The 21,678-nt window shown below is 42.2% G+C and overlaps 1 long non-coding RNA gene across 4 annotated transcripts in view; it reads left to right on the top strand.

Moving 5' to 3' along the window:
* The window catches only part of LOC116622057, a 21,055-nt gene extending 842 nt beyond the window's left edge, over positions 1-20,213 (top strand). For 2 of the 4 annotated variants that reach the window (XR_004297513.1, XR_004297511.1), the window contains exons 2-5: positions 12,659-12,878; positions 13,003-13,088; positions 13,824-14,008; positions 17,827-20,213. This is a non-coding gene — a long non-coding RNA (uncharacterized LOC116622057). Of the gene's footprint in view, positions 1-857; positions 928-12,658; positions 12,879-13,002; positions 13,089-13,823; positions 14,009-17,826 lie in introns of all 4 variants that reach the window. The other 2 variants (XR_004297512.1, XR_004297514.1) reach the window with 2 other exon arrangements.
* Positions 20,214-21,678: the final 1,465 nt, after the last annotated feature.

The raw sequence follows: 21,678 nt of genomic DNA, 5'->3' as shown, positions 1-21,678 counted from the left end.
TTTCTTTCTTTCTTTCTTTCTTTCTTTCTTTCTTTCTTTCTTTCTTTTTCTTTTTCTTTCTTTCTTTCTTTCTTTCCTCTTTCTTTCTTTCTTTCTTTTCCTTTTCTTTCTTCCTTCCTTCCTTCCTTCCTTCCTTCCTCCTTTCCTTTCCTTTCCTTTCCTTCTTTTTTTCTTTTCTTTTCTTTCTTTTCTTTCTCTTTCTTTTTTTTTTTTTTTTCTTCCAGCCAGATCCGGGTTTTCAGAATCAACCCTGGCACTTAAATCTGTCAGATGAGGAAAACCAAATCTGTTTCATAGCAGTTGTGCTGGTTAAAGAAAGATGACGTGCAGAGGGCTCCCTTCGGTTATGATAGTACGGCTGTTACTGTTACTGAATGTGGGATAGACATAGGCTTGGAGGAGGGATAGACATAGGCTTGGAGGAGGGAGTGCACCCGAACAACTGTGCAACACGCAAGGAGTTGTACTTGGCAGCCACTGGAGTTCACCGCTCCTTCAGATTCTGCCCCAGAGCTCTCTTCCGAATTTCATATCAGGCCTAGACCCAAATTAGGTTGATCCTGGTTCTTTTTCTTTCATGGGCCGACTATACCAAAGTCCCTCAGTCATTAGTGTGTGGGTAATTATGTGTGGCTTTGCCTGTCCTGTCCCCAAGGATAGATGTTTTTATCTTTTAAAAATGCTTTATTAAAATATGTACAAATCATAAGTGTATATTGTAATATATCATTTTTTAATGAAGCAAATTTAATTTTAATATTCTGATTTATTACTTGCCTGATGTTAACCTTAAAAATAAAAATCAGTTATTTTACGGGCAAAAACGGTTTTGTTTTGTTTTGTTTTTTTTTTTGCAGGAGTACCAAATGCTCGCAATTAGGGATATGCAAGCTAGGGCAAAACCACAGGCAAGTCCAGAGAACAAAGGTGAGGAAGGGAAAAGAAAGAGAGGAACACTCTTGTATACAGGAAAGGGGAGAGTTGGGAAGACTAACAAAAAGGCCATGGGAATAAACTTGAAGTTAGGAGTATAGTGGCTTCTCATTGGCTGGGCTATTGCTGGGGGAGGAGGAAAACCTTCCCTCCACATGCTGGGATAGTAAAGTAGTCTCCAGGTGCAAGGTCCCTTTTTACCTGTGAGGTCTGCAATTGACCAGGAGTGGTGGGACATGAGAGCTCCTCCTGCTGGCTTCCCTCCATGTTAGTGAGGTTTCCTTTTATTAATTTTCACACTAAAATAGCTGAAAACTATTTTACTTAGCTCTCAAATTCTTTCATTAGCAATGTCACAAGTTCATGTGGTAAGTTGTCTCTTCCTTACACTTGGTTCAAAAAATCGTGCAGAAGGGGCACCTGGGTGGCTCAGTCAGTTAAGTGTCTGCCTTTGGCTCAGGTCATGATCCCAGGGTCCTGGGATCAAGCCCTGCATTGGGATCGCTGCTCAGCGGGGAGCCTGCTTCTCCCTCTCAAACTCCCCCTGCTTCTCCCTCTCTCACTCCCCCTGCTTGTGTTCCCTCTCTTGCTGTATCTCTCTCTGTCAAATAAATAAATAAAAATCTTTAAAAAAAAATCCTGCAGACAAATAATGACCTTGAGAAAAGTGCCATTACCCTGCAGGTCCTATCTCTCCTCAATATATTACTTGCCCTACCTGGGGATTTTTTTTTTTCCAGCCCAGAAACTCTCCAACAGTTCATGCTCTTAACGCCATGTCTAGCTTTACTGGTAGACTCTGGGTAGGCAGGCCTGTTTCCATTCATGCCTAAAGTGTCCAGTGCCCTTCTTCTTGAGCATCCATTATACCTTTAGAAAAGTTTGTTCAGCAAATCAAGTTGATTCCTTACTTATTAATTGGAAATACTCTTTGTACCTAATTTCTGTAAGGAAAATTGCTGTGAGAAATTTTTTTATACCTGGCTGAATCACTTTCTCATCCATATCTTTTTTTACTTTGATGGGTCCATTTCTCTTAAAAATAGAGGATAGAAGCAAACGGCAAAAGATGTGAAGACAAGAAGTAGGAAAGAATTGAAATGGTCAAAAGAAAGACAAGATGAAAATGACTTTATCCCAGTGAACTTGAAGTCATTTCCTTGCAGTGTAAGCTCAGTGATGCCAGGTGGGAGTGGTACCACAGCTGGGGTTCCCACCACATCTGGCAGACTCTAGGGATTCTACCTTTTGCATTACCTCATGGTGTTTAGTTGAAAGTTCATAGTCCTCCAGTGTCCTGTAATGACTAGACCACAACAGGATTGAATTTGATAGTGGAAGCAGCATTTTATGAAGGACTTTGATAAACTGGGCCTATACTAAGGTGGGAGACCCGGATGATGGAGAGCCTGGAAATTATTGTCTCATGAGAAGGGTTGGAAAAATCTGTGTATGTTTGTCTGGAGAGGAGATAGTTGCAGAGCTATGTGGAAGCATGTGTCTGGTAAAAAGGAATTTAAATTGCTGTTTTCTTCTATGGACTCTAGAACTAGAACCAGGTAGAAATGATAGAGTAACAAATTCTGAGTAAAATACTTTCTTTAGGGGCACCTGGGTGGCTCAGTCGGTTAATCGTCTGCCTTCACGTCAGGTTATGATCTCAGGGTCCTGGGATTGAGGCCCAAGTCAGGCTCCCTGCTCAGCGGGAAGTTAGCTTCTCCCTCTGCCCCTCCTGCTGCTCATGCTTGTGCTTTTGCATGCTTGCTCTCTCAAATAAATAAATAAAATCTTAAAAAAATAAAATACTTTTTAAAAGTAATTAAAATTTTTATTTTTTTATTTTATTTTTTATTTTTTTTAAATTTTATTTTATTATGTTATGTTAGTCACCCTACAGTACATCATTAGTTTTTGATGTGGTGATCCACGATTCATTGTTTTCACATAACACCCAGTGCTCCATGCAGTACGTGCCCTCCTTAATACCCATCACCGGGCTAACCCATCCCCCCACCCCTCTCCCCTCTAAAACCCTCAGTTTGTTAGAGTCCATAGTCTCTCATGATTCATCTCTCCCTACCAATTTCCCCCCCTTCATTTTTCCCTTCCTTCTCCTGATGTCCTCCATGCTATTCCTTATGTTCCACAAATAAGTGAAACTATATGACTTTCTCTGCTTGACTTATTTCACTTAGCATAATCCCCTCCAGTCCCATCCATGTTGATGTAAAAGTTGGGTATTCATCCTTTCTGATGGCTGAGTAATATTCCATTGTATATATGGACCACATTTTCTTTATCCATTCATCTGTTGAAGGGCATCTTGGCTCTTTCTACAGTTTGGCTATTTTGGACGTTGCTGCTATGAACACTGGGGTGCATATGGCCCTTCTTTTCACTACATCTGTGTCTTTGGGGTAAATACCCGGGAGTGCAATTGCTGGGTCATAGGGTAGCTCTATTTTTAAGTTTTTGAGGAACCTCCACACTGTTTTCCAAAGTGGCTGTACCAACTTGCCTTCCAACCAACAGTGGAAGAGCGCTCACCTTTCTCCACAACCTCTCCAACATTTGTTGTTTCTTGCCTTGTTAATTTTTGCCATTCTAATTGGTGTAAGTTGGTATCTCAATGTGGTTTTCATTTGAATTTCCCTGATGGCTAAAGATGATGAATATTTTTTCATGTGTCTGTTAGCCATTTGTATGTCTTCTTCAGAGAAGTGTCTGTTTATGTCTTCTGCCCATTTTATGACTTCATTATTTGTTTTTTGGGTGTTGAGTTTGAGAAGTTCTTTATAGATCTTGGATACCAGCCCTTTATCTGTAGTGTCATTTGCAAATATCTTCTCCCATTCTGTGGGTTGCCTCCTTGTTTTGTTGACTGTTTCCTTTGCTGTGCAGACTTTTTATCTTGATGAAGTCCCAAAAGTTCATTTTCGCTTTTGTTTCACTAGCCTTCGGAGATGTATCTTGAAAGAAGTTGCCGTGGCCAATGTCAAAGAGGTTATTGCCTATGTTCTCCTCTAGGATTTTGATGGATTCCTGTCTCACATTGAGGTCTTTCATCCATTTTGAGTTTATCTTTGTGTGTGGTGTTCGAGAATGGTCGAGTTTCATTCTTCTGCATGTGGCTGTCCAGTTTTTCCAGCACCATTTATTGAAGAGACTGTCTTTTCTCCATTGCGTATATTTTCCTGCTTTGTCGAAGATTATTTGACCATAGAGTTGAGGGTCCATATCTGGGCTCTCTATTCTGTTCCATTGATCTCTGCGTCTGTTTTTGTGCTAGTACCATGCTGTCTTGGTGATCGCTGCTTTGTAATATAGCTTGAAATCGGGCAACGTGATGCCCCCAGCTTTGTTTTTCTTTTTCAACGTTTCCTTGGCAATTCGGGGTCTTTTCTGATTCCATACAAATTTTAGGATTGTTTGTTCCAGCACTTTGAAAAATGTCATTGGAATTTTGATCGGGATGGCATTGAAGGTATAAACTGCTCTGGGTAGCATAGACATTTTAACAATGTTTATTCTTCCAATCCATGAGCATGGAATGTTTTTCCATCTTTTTTTGTCTTCTTCAATTTCTTTCATGAGTGTTCTGTATTTCCTAGAGTATAGATCCTTTACCTCTTTGGTTAGGTTTATTCCGAGGTATCTTACGGTTTTTGGTGCTATTGTAAATGGAATTGTTTTTCTAATTTCTCTTTCTACAGTTGCATTGTTAGTGTACAAGAAAGCAACTGATTTCTGTGCATTGATTTTGTATCCTGCCACATTACTGAATTGCTGTATGAGTTCTAGTAATTTGGAGGTGGAGTCTTTTGGGTTTTCCACATAAAGTATCATGCCATCTGTGAAAAGAGAGTTTGACTTCTTTGCCAATTTGAATACCTTTTATTTCTTTTTGTTGTCTGATTGCTGTTGCTAGGACTTCTAGTACTATGTTGAACAATAGTGGCGAGAGTGAGCATCCTTGACGTGTTCCTGATCTTAAGGGAAAGGCTCTCAGCTTTTCCCCATTGAGGACGATATTTGCTGTGGCATTTTCATAGATTGACTTTATGAACTTGAGGAATATTCCCTCTATCCCTATACTCTGAAGACTTTTAATCAGGAAAGGATGCTGCATTTTGTCAAATGCTTTTTCTGCACCAATTGAGAGGACCATATGGTTCTTCTCTCTCTTCTTATTAATGTCTTCTATCACATTGATTGATTTGCAAATGTTGAACCACACTTGCATCCCGGGGATAAATCCCACTTGGTCGTGGTGGATGACCCTTTTAATGTATTGTTGGATCCTATTAGCTAGGATTTTGTTGAGGATTTTGGAATCCATATTCATCAGGGATATCCATCTGAAATTCTCCTTTTTGATGGGGTCTTTCCCTGGTTTGGGGATTAAGGTAATGCTGGCCTCATAGAATGAGTCTGGAAGCTTTCCTTCTGTTTCTATTTTTTGAAACAGCTTCAGTAGAATAGGTATTATTCCTTCTTTGAATGTTTGGTAGAATTCCCCAGGGAATCCATCAGGCCCTGGACTCTTGTTTTTTGGGAGGTTTTTGATCACTGCTTCAATCTCGTTACTGGTTATTGGCCTATTCAGGTTGTCAATTTCTTCCTGTTTCAGTCTTGGCAGCTTATAGGTTTCCAGAAGGCCTCCATTTCATCCAGATTGCTCAGTTTATTGGCATATAGTTGTTGATAATAATTTCTAATAATTGTTTCTATTTCCTTGGTGTCAGTCATGATCTCTCCCCTTTCATTCATAATTTTATTAATTTGGGTCCTTTCTCTTTTCTTTTGGATAAGTCTGGCCAGTGGTTTATCGATCTTACTAATTCTTTCAAAGAACCAGCTTCTAGTTTTGTTGATCTGATCTACTGTGTTTCTGGTTTCTAATTCATTGATCTCTGCTCTAATCTTAATTATTTCTCTTCTAATGTGTGGCTAGGCGTCATTTGTTGCTTTTTCTCTAGTTCTTTAAGGTGTAGAGTTAGTTGGTGAATTCAGGATTTTTCTATTTTTTTGAGTGAGGCTTGGATGGCTATGTATTTCCCCCTTAGGACCTCCTTTGCAGTATCCCATAGGTTTTGGACTGATGTGTTTTCATTCTCATTGGTTTCCATGAATTGTTTAAGTTCTTCTTTGATTTCCTGGTTGACCCAAACATTCCTGAGCAGAGTGGTCTTTAGCTTCCAAGTGTTTGAATTTCTGCCAGATTTTTTCTTGTGATTGAGTTACAGTTTTAAAGCATTATGGTCTGAGAATATGCAGTGAATAATCTCAATCTTTTGGTATCGGTTGAGACCTGATTTGTGACCCAGTATATGGTCTATTCTGGAGAAAGTTCTGTGTGCGCTCAAGAAGAATGAGTATTCTGTTGTTTTAGGGTGGAATGTTCTGTATATATCTGTGAGGTCCATCTGGTCCAGTGTGTCATTCAAAGATCTTGTTTCTTTGTTGATTTTCTGCTTAGATGATCTGTCTATTGCTGAGAGTGGAGTATTGAGGTCTCCTACAATTAACATATTGTTACCAATATGACTCTTTATTTTGGTTAACAGTTGGCTTATGTAGATGGCTGCTTCCATGTTGGGGGCATAGATATTTACAATTGTTAGATCTTCTTGTTGGATAGACCCTTTAAAAATGATATAGTGTCCTTCTGTGTCTCTAATTACAGACTTTAGTTTAAAATCTAATTTGTCTGATATAAGAATTGCTACCTCAGCTTTCCTTTGAGGTCTGCTGGCATGGAAGTTGGATCTCCATCCCTTCACTTTCAGTCTGGATGTATTTTTAGGTTCCAAATGAGTCTCTTGTAGACAGCATATGGATGGGTCCTATCTCTTTATCCAATCTACAGCCCTGTGCCGTTTTATGGGAGCATTTATGCCCTTCACATTGAGAGTGATTATTGAAAGATATGAATTTATTGTCATCATGTTACCTGTGAAGACGTTGTTTTTATAGATTGTCCCTATAAATTTCTGTTGTATATCATTCTTGGGGTCTTTCTCCTTTTATAGAACCCCCTTAATATTTCTTGCAGGGCCGGCTTAGTGGTCACATATTCTTTCAGTTTCTGCCAGTCTTGGAAGCTCTGCATCTCTCCATCCATTCTAAATGACAGCCTTGCCGGATAAAGTATTCTTGGCTGCATGTTCTTCTCGTTTAGTACCCTGAATATGTCTTGCCAGGCCTTTCTGGCTTGCCAGGTCTCTGTGGATTGGTCTGATGTTATTCTGATGTTCCTCCCTCTGTACATAAGGAATCTCTTCCCCCTAACTGCCCTTAAGATGTGTTCCTTGGTTCTAAGATTTGCGAGTTTTACTATTACATGCTGGGGTGTTGGCCTGTTTTCTTTGATCTTGGAAGGGGTCCTCTCTGCCTCTAGGACACGAATGTTTGTTTCATTCCCCAGATTAGGGAAGTTCTTAGCTACGATTTGCTCATATATATCTTCTAGTCCTCTCTCTCTCTCCACTCCCTCCGGGATTCCAATAATTCTGACCTTGGAATGCTTCATGGTGTCACTTATTTCTCTGATTCTATTTTCATGGATCCTGAGTTGTTTTTCCCTGGCCTCCTCTTTTCCATTTTTATCTATTAAATGGTCTTCCAGGTCACTAATTCATTCTTCTGCCTCATTTACCCTAGCTGTTAGATTATCTAGATGAGATTGGATCTCATTGATAGCATTTTTAAATTCTGCCAATTCAGCTTTCATTTCTGCCCTTAGAGACTCTATGTTGCCATTAATTGATTTCTCCATTCTAGCTATTGTCTTCACAATTGCTAGCCTGAATTCCATCTCTGACATCTTGGTTATATCTGCATCCATTTGTAAATCTGCGGCATAAGTTATAATCTCTGAGTCTTTCCTATTTTGGGGGTTCCTCCTCCTAGTCATTCTGTTGATGGGTGGTTGAGGGAATGTATAGAGTCCAAATTATTGACCAGAACCCAAGCAAGATGCACCTGTTTTCTAGGGACCTTAGGGTTGCTGGTCTCTTGTTCTCCCAGCCTGTCTTCTGAGGGATGGGCCTGCTGTGCTGTTACTCAGGCAACCCTGTTTGGGCATAGTTGCCCTGCCCCCTGTGGTGGGGGATGGGCTCAGTGGGAACTGGTTTTTGGGGGGCTTTTGTTCTCTGGCGGCTTTCCCTGGCAGCTTTCTGTGTCTCTTCTGAGAGAGCAAAAGAGACCGTTTCCAACCCTCTGCCTCAGAGCAGAGAGATCGCAGTCTGTTGTTCAGTGAGCTCTCCAGGCCACACTATCTCCGTTTCTGTCCGTACTGCTATAAACTGCAGCGTCCTGGTTTGTGTGCCCCTCTGCAGCACTCCCAGTCCTCACCTCCAGGTCAGAGCACGTCTCTGCCCTTTGTGCTTCTAAAACCACCAGCTGCCCCCAGTTCGCACGCGTGGCCCCGCCGCTCCGGTTTCCGTCCGGGGGGCTGCCGTAAAATCCTTTCCCACTGCTACCGGTCTACAAGTCTGTGCCCCATCCCCAGCGCACAAGGCTGTCGCTCACCGGCGGTGTGGGATCCCCACAGGCAGGCTCCCTCCCACTGCCATTTATCCTCCAATATCTGCCTGTGGAATCACGGCTCCCCGCTTCATACCTTGAAACCAACCGCCTGCCATATTCTGTTTGTAGAGATCTGAATCTATCTTCCTACATCTCAGGCTGATTTCGTGGGTGTTCAGGGTGGTCTGGTAGATATCCGGCTCAATTCCGGGGACCGGTTGGAATAGGGTCCCCTACTCCTCCACCATCTTTTCTATCTCCGCAAAAGTAATTAAAATTTTTAAATCAAAGTATAGTTGACATACAATGTTATATTAGTTTTAGGTGTACAACATAGTGATTAAACAATTCCGCATGTCAGTAACGTTCACTACAGTAAGTATAGTTACCATCTGTTCATCATGCAAAGTTATTACACTATTATTAACTATATTCCCTATGCTGTACTTTTCATAGCTGACTAAAGTACTTTTAACAAATGGCAATCACAAAATTGAATAAGCTTCCCAATGAGGTTATTACATGGTTTATTATGATGATTACTTTGCTTTTTGACATATCTTCAAATTTTAAAAAATGGTAAAAGGAAAGTAGAAAGAATTCCCCTATCCTTTTATTCCAATTCCTCAAATGCTAGCCTCTTACTACCTTCACTTTATCCATATATATCTCTCTATATATGTTATTTTTTTTAACCATTTGAAAGTAAGTTGCTGACTTGATGCTCCTTTACCTAACCTAAGTATTTCAGTGTGAATTTCTTACATAACTACAGTGAAGTTATCAAAATCAGTTAATTCAAATTGATGTAGGGGCACCTGGGTGGCTCAGTTGGTTAAGCGTCTGCCTTCGGCTCAGGTCATGATCCCAGGATCCTGGGATCAAGCCCTGCATCAGGCTCCCTGCTCATCGGGGAGCCTCCTTCTCCCTCTCCTTGCCCCTGCCCCCCTCTCGTGCTCTCTCTCTCTCTCAAATAAATAAGGTCTTAAAAAAAAAATTCACCCTGATGTAATTCTGTCATCTAATCCTGGGTTGGTTATCCTTGTGATGTCTTTTATCAGAAAAGAAAATTGAGTGTCATACATTGCATTGAAGTGTCATGTCTCCTTAATCTGACATTACCTCAGGTTTTGTATTTCATGACATCCCTCTTTTAAAAATGTTATTATGATGGGGCACCTGGGTGGCTCAGTTGGTTGGGCGTCCAACTCTTAATTTTGGCTCAAGTCATGATCTTGGGGTTGTAGAATCAAGCCCCGCATAGGACTCTGCACTCAGCGTGGAGTCTGCTTCTTCCTTTCCCTCTGCTCCTCCTCCTGCTTGCTCATATTCTCTCTCTCTGTCAAATAAATAAATAAAATGTTATTTTGAAATAATTTTGAACTTAGAGAAAGGTTGCAAAAATGGTACGAAACTCCCACATTCCCTTCTTTCAGCTGCACCTGAAGTTAACATCTTACATAATCATCACAAAACCATGAAATTAACATTGATAAAATACTATTAATTTATCTATTGACCTTATTCTAATTTGGCCAGTTTCCCCACTCCTGTTCTATACTTTTGTTCCGGGATCCAATCCACATTGCATTTAGTTGGCATGTCTCCCAAGTCTATTCCAATTGATGACAGTGCCTTAGATCCTTGTCTTTCATGACCTTGACACTTTTTGGAGTCTAGGCCAGTTATTTTATAGGAGGACCTTCAACTTTGGTAGGTCTGATGTTTTCTCATGATTAGATTGAAGTTATTCATTTTGGAAATGGAATACCACAGAAGTCATGTGCTCTCCCAAGTACATCATATCTGTCAGGTAGTACGTGATGTCAACTGGGAATGATCACTTCAATACTGTGGTTGAAGGGGTGTCTGACAGGTTTCTCCATTGTGAAGTTATTATTTCAGTCCCTGTAATTAACAAGTATCTTGAGAGGAACTACTCTTAATTGCTTGTTTTGCTCACACTGTCCCTGGTTTTGCTACTGGGAGCACCCTCTATTTGGTTTCTCTGTGTTTTAGACATACCCCATTATTTTATGAGTACTTCCTTACTTTCTAGCACCATGAGATGATACAGGCACATTTTGTACTTTCCCTGAGCTAGCCCTGGAGTCTCTATTTCTCCATGGCATCCTGGGGTTTGTTTTGTTTCCCTCCTTCCCTCCCTCCCTCCCTCCATCCCTCCTCCCTTTCTTCCTTCCTTCCCTTCTTTCCTTTCTTTCCCTCCCTTCCCTTCCGTTCCGTTCCATTCTTTCATTCCTTCATTCCTTCATTCCTCGAGACTGGTACTTAGACACCAAGGTGCTGATTACTGCTTGGATGTTTTTGTTTCTAGGCCCTATTAGGGGACAGATGGGATATCCTATCCTAAATTATATCCTAATGTATACATTCATATGTGCATCTCTTTTTTTGAGATTTGATGTCTGATTTTTTTTAAAAAAGATTTTATTTATTTATTTGTCAGAGAGAGAGAGTGGCAGGCAGAAGGAGAGGGAGAAGCAGACTCCCTGCTGAGCAGGGAGCCTGATGTGGGACTCAATCCCAGGACCCTGGGATCATGACCTGAGCCGAAGGCAGATGCTTAACCATCTGAGCCACCCAGATGCCCCTTGATGTCTGATCTTATTTGTTACTCTTAGAAAGTCTCATTTTTGATAGGACTTAGAGGTAGAAGCTCTCAAGAGGAAAGCCTCTGTCTCTTGGCAATTTGTTCCTGGTGTTTTTCTTTGGCCTCTTTCATTCTCTTGGCCAAAAGTTTAGCATATTCTGCAGCCTCTTTCTTTTTTTCTTAGTATGCTGTTTCTTCGGAACCACACATCAACGTTTGTGTTGCAGGACACATGGAGTAACAAGACAATGAATCTTGGGTGCTTTGATTCTAGGTTTCTTACCTTCTTTGTTTAGGGGCTTTCTCAACATACTGGCAAACATCCTCTTTCGAGAGATTGAAAAGTTTGCAGATTCTGCCAGCTCTTTGAGGCCTCAGGCAATGAGGCATGGTAATGTCAGTGAGTCCAGGAGTATCTCTTTTTTCTAGTGACTAAGTTGAGAACACCCAGATTGACATCCACAGTGCAACACTGAACAGATTTGTACTTTCTTTCTCCAGTCCTCCTTGGTCTATAACAGGAATGCCCCTTACTCAAATAGCCCATGGATACGGCCATGGGTCAAGACACCCTGCTTCACGAAGAAGACTTGTTTGTCATTCCCAACACAGATTTGGACCACATAACCCTTCTATTCTTCACCCAGAGCCTTAGCAGCAACTTCTGTGACTATACACTTTTCATAAAAGGTATGAAGTTTGCGTTCATCGTCTACTTCAATGAGATTCTGACAGCCAGTAGCTGGGAAAGAGATGTACAGCTTCATCCTGAAGCAGCCAACCACCCATACATCTGTTTTTATATCTTGACTACATTGATTAAGACCAGTGCACTCACAGATAACTCCAATTGCAGTACATCACCCCAGAGTTCCTTCCATATTTCTACTTTTCTATATTTAAAATTCTGTTCTGTGGTAGGAGGAAACCTGACTCCCAGTAACCACAATATATTACTTATTTGCTTAGCCACAGCATTGCTTATTTGCATGGAGTATCAGGTTTGCTAACACACAGCTTATCTGGGGAGTATGGGAGCCTTCTTTTTGTGTTTAGCTGAGGATATACACCAAATACAGAGTTCACATCATCTTAGGTAGCTGACTATCATTGTGGTGGATTGGTCTTCCTGCCCAAGAAAAAGGGAAATCTTTGTTTAAATCTACTTTGTGTATTTCAGGCATATTTGAAAGATTGTCATATAGGTTTTGTCATACAGTTTCTGTTAAACTTCTAAGTATTTTATCTTTGTTGACCCTAGAACTAGGGGTTTTCCCTACCATTATGTCCTCTCTTTATTGTTTGAGTTTACCTTGGATATTTATTTTTCTATATTAATTGTTCATGTTGCTACTTCACTGGCATCTTTTTTTGTTTTGTTTTGTTTTCATTAGTTCTCACTGTCCTATTCGATTCCATTTCACTGGTGAGACACGATGTCAGGCGGCCCTTCTTGTGCTTATTAATTATGCTGAGAAGTCTTTTGAACACGAAGTTTTTGTGGAACGAGGAACTTCTAAACCAGTGATGTGAGAAGCTGCAAAGTAGACCTGGGTCTCTTATCCCTCCTTTCTCTTCCCCCAGCTGGCATCTCAGGATTCTGCCCTTTTCAGGGAGAGACATTTAGACAAAGAGGAATGGCTGCTTCAGCCCTGACAGAGCATCAAGGTAATACATGTAAAGCACCCAGAACAGTAAGTGTTGTTTCGATCATCATTACCAGGGACCATTTGGAGGAGTGGATGTTGGAGACATTGCAACAGAATCTCCCACACCTTTAAGAACCAGTAATGCTCATATAAAGGTATGGCTGGACACGCTGCTCTGTTTTGATGTTTTACAAAGGGAATGGATAAGAGTTTAGGCAGCAGAGTTTAGGCTTTTTTGTTGCTGTTGGTTTGTTTGTTTTGTTCCCTTCTTGTCCTCAGCGCTGCATCCACAGGACTCTGCTCTTCAAGAGAGGGGCTCTGCGAAGGGGAGGATAACCACTGGACTTCTAGAAGGCACATCACTGGTGAGTTAGGATTTCATTTTTTCTTTCCTGCAATGAGACCAGTATGTGTGAACTACAGTCCAACTGACTTGACCTCAGGCTTTGTAGGTAGGACTAAAACACAGCTACGCACCATGGTAGAGTTATCAAAGACGCTAGGAGATGAGAAGAATAAAGTCATTAGTGAAATGGAGAGCCTCATGAATAGTGCAGATTTTTAAGTGCCCCAAACTTTAATTCCATGTCCAAGGGCAAATTTAAAAAGAAGTGAGATTTTTCTCTTTTTCCTTATTAGTTGGAGAACAGCTTCCATTTCACACATACAGATTTAGGGAAGTCTGTTTCCCAGTATTCTAGAAAATTGTGAAATACACTTACAGAAGGAGAAATCCATACTCCTGTCACCAGTTTTAACATCTTGGTGGAAAATATAGTATTTTTTTTTTTAAAGATTTTATTTATTTGACAGAGAGAGCACAAGCAGGGGGAACAGTAGAGGGAGAGGGAGCAGCAGGCTCCCCACCGAGCAGGGAGCTCGATGTGGGGCTCGATCCCAGGACCCTGGGATCATGACCTGAGCCGAAGGCAGACACTTAACCATCTGAGCCACCCAGGTGCCCCGAAAATATAGTATATTTATTTCTATCCAAAGAGCTGGTTTTCACTGTCTAGACATGTGTACATATACTTGTCCAAAAAAGGTCTGGATCCTGTACTACACGCCACAACACCCATACCATGCATGCTTTCTTTCAGCCAAGACTTCGCCCATCTCCCCAAGGCCTTGTGAGTAAGAAAGTGTTTGCCATTTCAGCGATCAGTAACATTCCAAGATGTGGCCATCGACTTCTCCCAAGAAGAATGGGGATTCCTGAACCCTGCTCAGAGAAAACCGTCCATGGCTGTGATGTCGGAAAATTATCAGAACCTGGCCTGGCTAGGTAAGTGCATTGAGCCCTGAGTTCAGCATCTGCTCTCCGGTGTGTCTTCCTCCTTCTGGTGGAATTCTCTGGGCAACTGCTGTAGCCTTTGCTTTATTTTTTCGTTCCATGTCCCATAAAGAGCAGTTAGAAGTGCGCAACTGTCTCATTCCCATCCTTCAGAAAACCTTTAAACTTTGCTCGGCCATATTCATAAGGGCTTTTCTTCCTGATTGCTGTGGTAGCGGGGCTCAATTCTTGGGTAATAATGGCATGGCCACTTGCTGTCTCTTTTTCTTTGCTCAGGCATTTCTGTCTCTAAGCCTGATGTAGCTTTCCTGCTGGAGCAAGGGAAAGAGCTCTGGGGGATGAGGAGTGGGGAGGCAAGATCTCCATGAGCAGATGAGTCAGGAACCAAGCAGAGGGGAGGCGACACGTACACAAGACCAGCTGCTCCGACAGCAGCTTTGAGGTGTTTGGACACCTCCCTTCAGAGGGCCCTTGAGTTCAGCTCCATAGTGGGTCTGGCTTTCATCCTCATCAATCCCCCTGTGCTCCTCTATCTTTTAAAATAATTCCTTCCAGCCTCCAGATGGAAGTGTGTTTCCCCTCCCTCCCTCAATTTATGATCAGCTTCCTACCTTTACTTTCCAGGTGGTTTTTCATCAGCTCACCTTCCTTCTTTCATTCATTCATACAGCTGTTCTTTCGAAAACATTCCTCAATGCTTCTGTTTTCTTTATCCAAAAAATACTCATGCTGTCCTCTGAGTAATTGAGATTTATTTATTTATTTATTTATTTATTTATTTATTTATTTGACAGAGAGAGACAGTGAGAGAGGGAACACAAGCAGGGGGAGTGGGAGAGGGAGAAGCAGGCTTCCCGCCGAGCAGGGAGCCCGATGCGGGGCTCGATCCCAGGACCCTGGGATCATGACCTGAGCAGAAGGCAGACGCTTAACGACTGAGCCACCCAGACGCCCCTACTCTGAGTAACTGAATAAATGTATCCATCCAAGAGCTATTCCAAGAACAAACATATTTGATCTTTAATTCTGGCCAAGAGTGGGGGTTTTCTTAGAGAGGATAGCCCAATCAAGGAATTTACTGTTTAATAAAGGGAATTACGAGATGTTCTTAAACAGCTTGGCAGAGTAGGAGCCTAGGTGACAGAATGTTAAGCAGGGTGATGGCCGTACAGGCTTTGGAGTGGCCGAGGGTTTGCTCGTCAGCGGTAGATGGTCTGGAGGCCTGGCCACTTAACATGTGCTGCTTACCTGTACCCTCTAGACCTGGTCTAGCCCAGTCCTGGATGCACCTCTTACATCTCATGAAAGATTGCTGCTGGTCTCCCCACCTGAGAGCTGGTGGTGTGGACACTATCCAGTTCATGTTGGCAGCTTTGGCCACATACACATAAGCATTTGATGTCTGTCTTAGTCTGTTTGAGCTGCTATAGTAGAAATGCCACAGATTAGGTGGCTTAAACTACAAGCATTTACTTCTCTCTCTTTTTTCAAAGATTTATTTATTTATTTGACAGAGAAAGAGATAGCGAGAGCAGGAACACAAGCAGGGGGAGTGGGAGAGGGAGAAGCAGGCTTCCCGCTGAGCAGGGAGCCCGATGTGGGGCTCGATCCCAGGACCCTGGGATCATGACCTGAGCTGAAGGCAGACGCTTAACGACTGAGCCACCCAGGCACCCCTAAATCAAGGATTTTTTTATAAAAAGATTTTGTTTATTTATTTGACAGAGTGAGAGTGCACAAGCAAGGGGAGCGGCAGAGGGAGAGGAGAAGCAAGTTTCCCGCCGAGCAGGGAGCCCGATGCGGGGCTCGGTCCCAGGACCCTGGGATCATGACCTGAGCCGAAGGCAGACATTTGATGACTGAGCCACCCAGGCGCCCCGGGAGAGAGAGAATCTTAAGTAGACTCTCAACTAAGCCAGAGCCCAATGCGGGGCTCGATTTCATGACCTGAGATCACGACCTGAGCCAAAACCAAGAGTCTGATGCTTAACTGACTGAGCCACCCAGGCGCCTCAACAGGCATTCACTTCTCATGGTTCTGGAGGCTGGGAAGTGCAGGATCAAGGCACTGGTAGATTCATTGTCTGGTGAGGATCCACCTCCTAGTTCACAGACATCCATCTTCTGACTGTGTCCTCATGTGAAGGAAAAGGAGAGGGGATTCTCTGGGGTCTCTTACAAGGGCACTAATCTCATTTATGAGGGATCCGCCCTGATGACCTGATCACCTCCAAAAGGCCCACCTCCTAATACTGTCCCATTGAGAGGATTTCAATGTAAGAATTTGTGAGGGAGGGGCACCTGGGTGGCTTAGTCAGTTAAGCGTCTGCCTTTGCCTCGGGTCATGATCCCAGGGTCCTGGGATCTATGCCTGAGTCAGGCTCCCTGCTCAGCGGGGAGTCTGCTTTTCCCTGTCCATCTGCACAAGACCCCTAAAATCTTCCCTGTGTGCCAGATCCCTGAGTCTTCATAGTGTTTGTCTACCACCTTCTGGAGCACATGTGTCTTAGCAGGTCATCTGGGCTACTTGCCACTTCGTGTAGTTCAATTCTCATGAACATGATGTCATCAACATAGTGGACCAATGCAGTGTTCTACAGAATGATCAGATAGTCCAGAGTCTTCAGATTATGCTGTGATAGAGAGCAGGAGAATTGACTTCATTGCTGGGCCAAGACCCTTGGATCAGTCTTCTTGGGCTGCCATAATAAAGCTCCCTAGACTAGATGGTATAAATACTGAGATCAAGGTGTCAGCAGGGTTGGATTCTCCTGAGGCCTCTCTTGGTTTGTAGATGGCCATCGCCTTCTTGTGTCTTCCCATGGTCTTCCCTCTATGTGTGTCAGTGTTGTAATCTCTTCTTAAAAGAATACCAGTCATACTGGATTAGGGCCCATCCTCCTGACTTGATTTTATCTCTTTTAAAGGTCCTATCTCAGGTGCCTAGATGGCTCAGTTGGTTAAGCATCTGCCTTTGGCTCAGGTCATGATCCCAGGGTCCCTGGATCGAGTCCCGCATCGAGCTCCCTGCTCAGGGTGGGGGGTCTGCTTCTCCCTCTCCCTCTGCCCCTCCCCCTGCTCCTGCTCTCTCTCTCACTCTCTCAATTAAATAAATAAAAAATCTTAAAAAAAAAGTTCTATCTCCAAATATCTGCCTGTCTCTGAGATTTTGTATCACTCATTATCCATACCAATTGGATATGTACTTTCTTGTGTCATCAGTGTTTCATTGTTGAAATGATTGGATTGGGTGAGTGATGGCTAGTTAAAACATGCGATAATAAAAATCTTCTAAACTTATAAAAATAAGATGGGTTTATTTTATTAGGTATTCAGTGACATGCTCTGAAGAGAAAAAATTCATTATCTCCTTGCATGTGTTTTCATTCTCACCACTCTAGAGGACCAATGGTAATAATATAGTAGGTGTACATTCACACTTTCATCCATGTTAATACACAACACACACATACAGGGAGCATCTTATTATTTCTTGCTCTTACAGAATAGATATCTTTCTATAGTTGTTACTCTGCAACTTGGTCTTTTCAGTCAGCTTTATCTCTTCCAGTCCATATAGCGGAAACTCAGTTATTTTTAATAGTTTCGTAAATGAGCCAGACTGTTGGACATAATGTCATCAACTCAAATAGACACTTTTAATGGTTGTTTCCAGCTTTTTTGCCAAATAGTATGACAATGTCCTTGTACATATATATCTTTAAGTACTAGAGTCTTTAAGCGGAGAATGTCCACAGTAGTAGTATGTATGCTTCTTCATATTGATATATTTATATATTCATTTTCAGAGAGTGAGTCAATATGGGAGAGCAAGGAATTATCTCTAAGGAAGAGTGTAAAAGAGGAAACATTCCAACATGAAATAGTGATGAAAAGAGCAAGCAACATATGTAAAGAATATGCAAAAACTTCCTGCAGCAATAACGCACCTTTTCATCCATCAGAAAATCCTTAAGGAGGAGTGCTGCTGGTGCCATGAGTGTGGGAAATCCTTTAGTCGTCGATCAACTCTTGTTCAACATCAGAATCCACACAGGAGACAGACCCTATAAGTGTAATGAATGTTGTAAAGCTTTCAGTCAGAGGGCACATCTTAACCAGCATGAGAGAATTCACACAGGTGAGAGACCGTATGAATGTAAGGGATGTAGGAAAACCTTCAGCCAGATGGCTCATCTCACTCAGCATCACAGTACACATACTCGAGAAAAGCCCCATGAGTGCAGCGAATGTGGAAAGGCCTTTAGCCATTCCTCAGCTCTGATTGATCACCAGAGAATTCATAGTGGGGAGTAACCCTACAAATATAAGGACTGTGGCAGGCCCTTCACTCAAAGTGCACAGCTCATTAGACATCAGAAAATTCACTCCAGAGAAAAACCCTACGAGTGTAGTAAGTGTAAGAAGTCCTTCATACGTCTCTCTTCCCTGATTGAGCATCAGAGAGTTCACACTGGAGAAAAACCGTATCAGTGTACGGACTGCAAAAAGACTTTTGCCGTATCATGCAACTTACCCTACACAGGAGAATTCACACTGGGGAGAAATCCTATGAATATAAGGAATGTGGAAAAGCCTTTACCTATACGTCCCATTTCATCATTCAGAGGAGGAGTCATACAGGGGAAAGACCTTACGAATGTCACATGTGCGGGAAAACTTCTAGTAACCACTCTTCACTTGTCACGCACGATAGGACACATAGTGGAGTGAAGCCCCCTGATTGCCCTGAATGTGGGCAGTCCTTTAGATGCAGGTCACAGCTTGCTCGACATCAGCGAATTCATATCAAGGAATATTAATGAAAGCTAACTGGACTTGGAAATGTGAATATTCTAGTTATTTAACAATCAGTCAAGATCTTGGTAACAAGTAGCATAAATGATGCCGATTCTCTTAAAAAGGAGTTCATTCAATGTCTCAAGTTCTCATTGTATGGATGGAATAGCAATGAACCCACTTCTGAAAATGGAGAGGAACAAAGGAAATCTGATTGAAGAGCAGAAAGTGAAAGCACTACCCCACGGCCTGGGCAGCTCTGGCCTCCTGCTCCCACACAAGGCCATCAGGAAAGAGCAGTAATGCTCTACAAATGCTTGTGTCCTAACTCCCAAAGAGTAGGCAAGGAGATCATTTCTTGGCTTTTGCTTCTATCCTAACAAGAAAGACACTGTATTACCTTCAGATCAAGTGGGGAGGTCCCCTCAAACGGGAGAACATTAGACATCACCCAACATGAAAGAACAAGCAGCTACTACTTGAGGCTTTGCATCCTAAAAATGGCTTCCAAATATGGTTCCAAATGTGGGTTTGGATTACCTGACCATGGTGTCACCTGAATTTTCTCCCACACTTCCTACAATTGCTGAATTTTAAAGATCTTGTCACTGTTTTTATTGCCCATGAACAAGAATAGAGAGAGGCGGAGACTGACACACGAGCATCCCCAGGGCTAGCTGTAAGAGGTGTCACGGATACCTGTTAGGGATAAATATTCCTAAACTGAGCACGCATGGTTTGTTTTTTTTTCTTGAATTTCTCTTAACTGCATATATAAAAACATTTGTAAATCACATGTGCCAGTTTAGAGAAGAGTAAATGCTCATGAATCACCAACCAAGCTAACAAGGAGAATATTGCCAGTACCTCAGAATCCACTGAGTGTCCTTGAAAAGCCATTTCTTTTTTATCCTCAGTACCTCAGGTAGCTAATTTACAAAGTCAGGTTGCAGTTCTCTGGCTTTTCATTATTGTTTTATTACATGTTGATGTAATCCTAAATGAAATTTCTGGTTTTGAACTTGAAAGGGAATCACACTCTGCATTCTTCTATGACTTGCATCTGTAACTGATTTTGAGATTTACATATACATTAAATGAGGTTACCCTTTCCCACAGCATAGCCACCCTGCACAAATGCACCAGCACTTGTCCCCATCCCTCTGTTGCTGAACACCTGGGGCGGTGGTTTCTCAGTTTTTCCTGTTCCAAAAAATCCACTGATAATCTTCTCCATATCTTCTGGGCCCATTTACAGGACTGTCTCCAGAGTAGAGTTTTAACAGAGAACTTCTGGATTATGCACACATTCATTAAGAATTCTTCCAGGTCCTGGGGTGCCTGGGTAGCTCAGTCGGTTAAGTGTCTGCCTTCGGCTCAGGTCATGATCCCAGGGTCCTGGGATCGAGCCCCACGTCCTGCTCCGTGCTCGGCACAGAGCCTGCTTCTCCCTCTCCCTCTGCCTGCCGCTCTGCCTACTTGTGCTCTCTCTCTATTGAATGAATAAATAAAATCTTTAAAGAAAAAAAAAAAAGAATTTTTCCAGGTCCTTGTTCTACTATATGCTGTATTCATAGCATATTTCTGCAGTGGAAAGAGTACTCAGGGATGGGTACATTCTAAATCCATGTGGCCTCAGATGACTGTAAGTGAGACCTAGGTGAAACCCAACACATTTTTTGGTCTTGTGCTAGCTTTCCTCCTCAGATCTTTCTCAGACATTGCCTCAGGTGCCATGAAAATAAATAAGCGAGTTATTACCTAACACCTTCAGCCTCATGATTTCAATATCATGACACCGCCCTACTTTTTCTTAATGACAGGACTCTGAGATATCAAGTGGTGGGGCACCTGGGTGGTGCAGTCGGTTGATCTGACTCTTGGTTTCGGCTCAGGTTTGATATCAGGGTCGTGAGATCGAGTCCTGCATCAGGCTCTCAGTTCAGTGCGGAGTCTGCTTGGGTTTCTCTCTCCCTCTCCCTCTGCCCCTCTCCATGCTCTCTCTCTCTCAAATAAAATCTTTTTTAAAAAACCAAAAATGCAAATATCGAGTGGTAGTCTAAATTTTGTACAAAGGACAGAGAATTAGATTTTACAGAGTTCAAATTGAATGTACAATTCTACAGTATAGCGTGCAAAGTGGTACAAGAAAATGAACACTGTTTAGAGTTAACACCAAGAAGGGAATGAGATCAATATTGAATGGGTTTGAAACCCCGAAGGTTCTCAGAGAAATGCTACATAGTCTAGACATTTAAAAATGAACAGGTGTTTTCAAAGACAAGTTGAGTAAATACATTCAAGTCAGAGGGGAAAGGCCTGCAAACTCACTGGGCTTGTGAAAGTCAAGACCTGAGTTTTACTCTCCCAGTAAAAATTAGGTGTTACGTTCAAACCTGTCAAGCAGTGGGCTCCGCTTCCCATCCTGCATTATTTTTCTCTCTAACCCTTACTTTACTCATTAAACCATTTAATACTTGTGTATCTCCCAGTGCCAGAATGTAATCTCCATGAGGACAAGAAAGGTGCTTTAGATGTTATAGGTCATTAATAGATATTTATCAAGTAGATGAATAAATGAATGGAAGGCCTTGATTCATTGACTTGATCTCCAGGTTTTAGGGAAAGAATCTCCTATTGCTGTAAGCCTTAGGTCAGCCAAATTCAGACAGTGGTCCCGTCTGCACTAATAATTCAGATTACCTATGCTTGGTAGCTTGTGTGATGTTTCGAGCATTCGGTGAAAAAGACTGAGATCATTGTTACCGGAATAAGTACATCTGTCAAGATTCAGAGGGCCTAGAGAGCTTTAAGCCACAATGTGTATCTGGTCCTCATGGAGGAGCCCCACCTCTCTTAGT

This window comes from Phoca vitulina, unplaced genomic scaffold (genome assembly GCF_004348235.1).
Source record: "Phoca vitulina isolate PV1807 unplaced genomic scaffold, GSC_HSeal_1.0 scaffold52, whole genome shotgun sequence".
Lineage (NCBI taxonomy): Eukaryota > Metazoa > Chordata > Mammalia > Carnivora > Phocidae > Phoca > Phoca vitulina.
The sequence above is the reverse complement of the archived record's forward strand: the minus strand, read 5'-3'. Positions and strand labels throughout refer to the sequence as shown.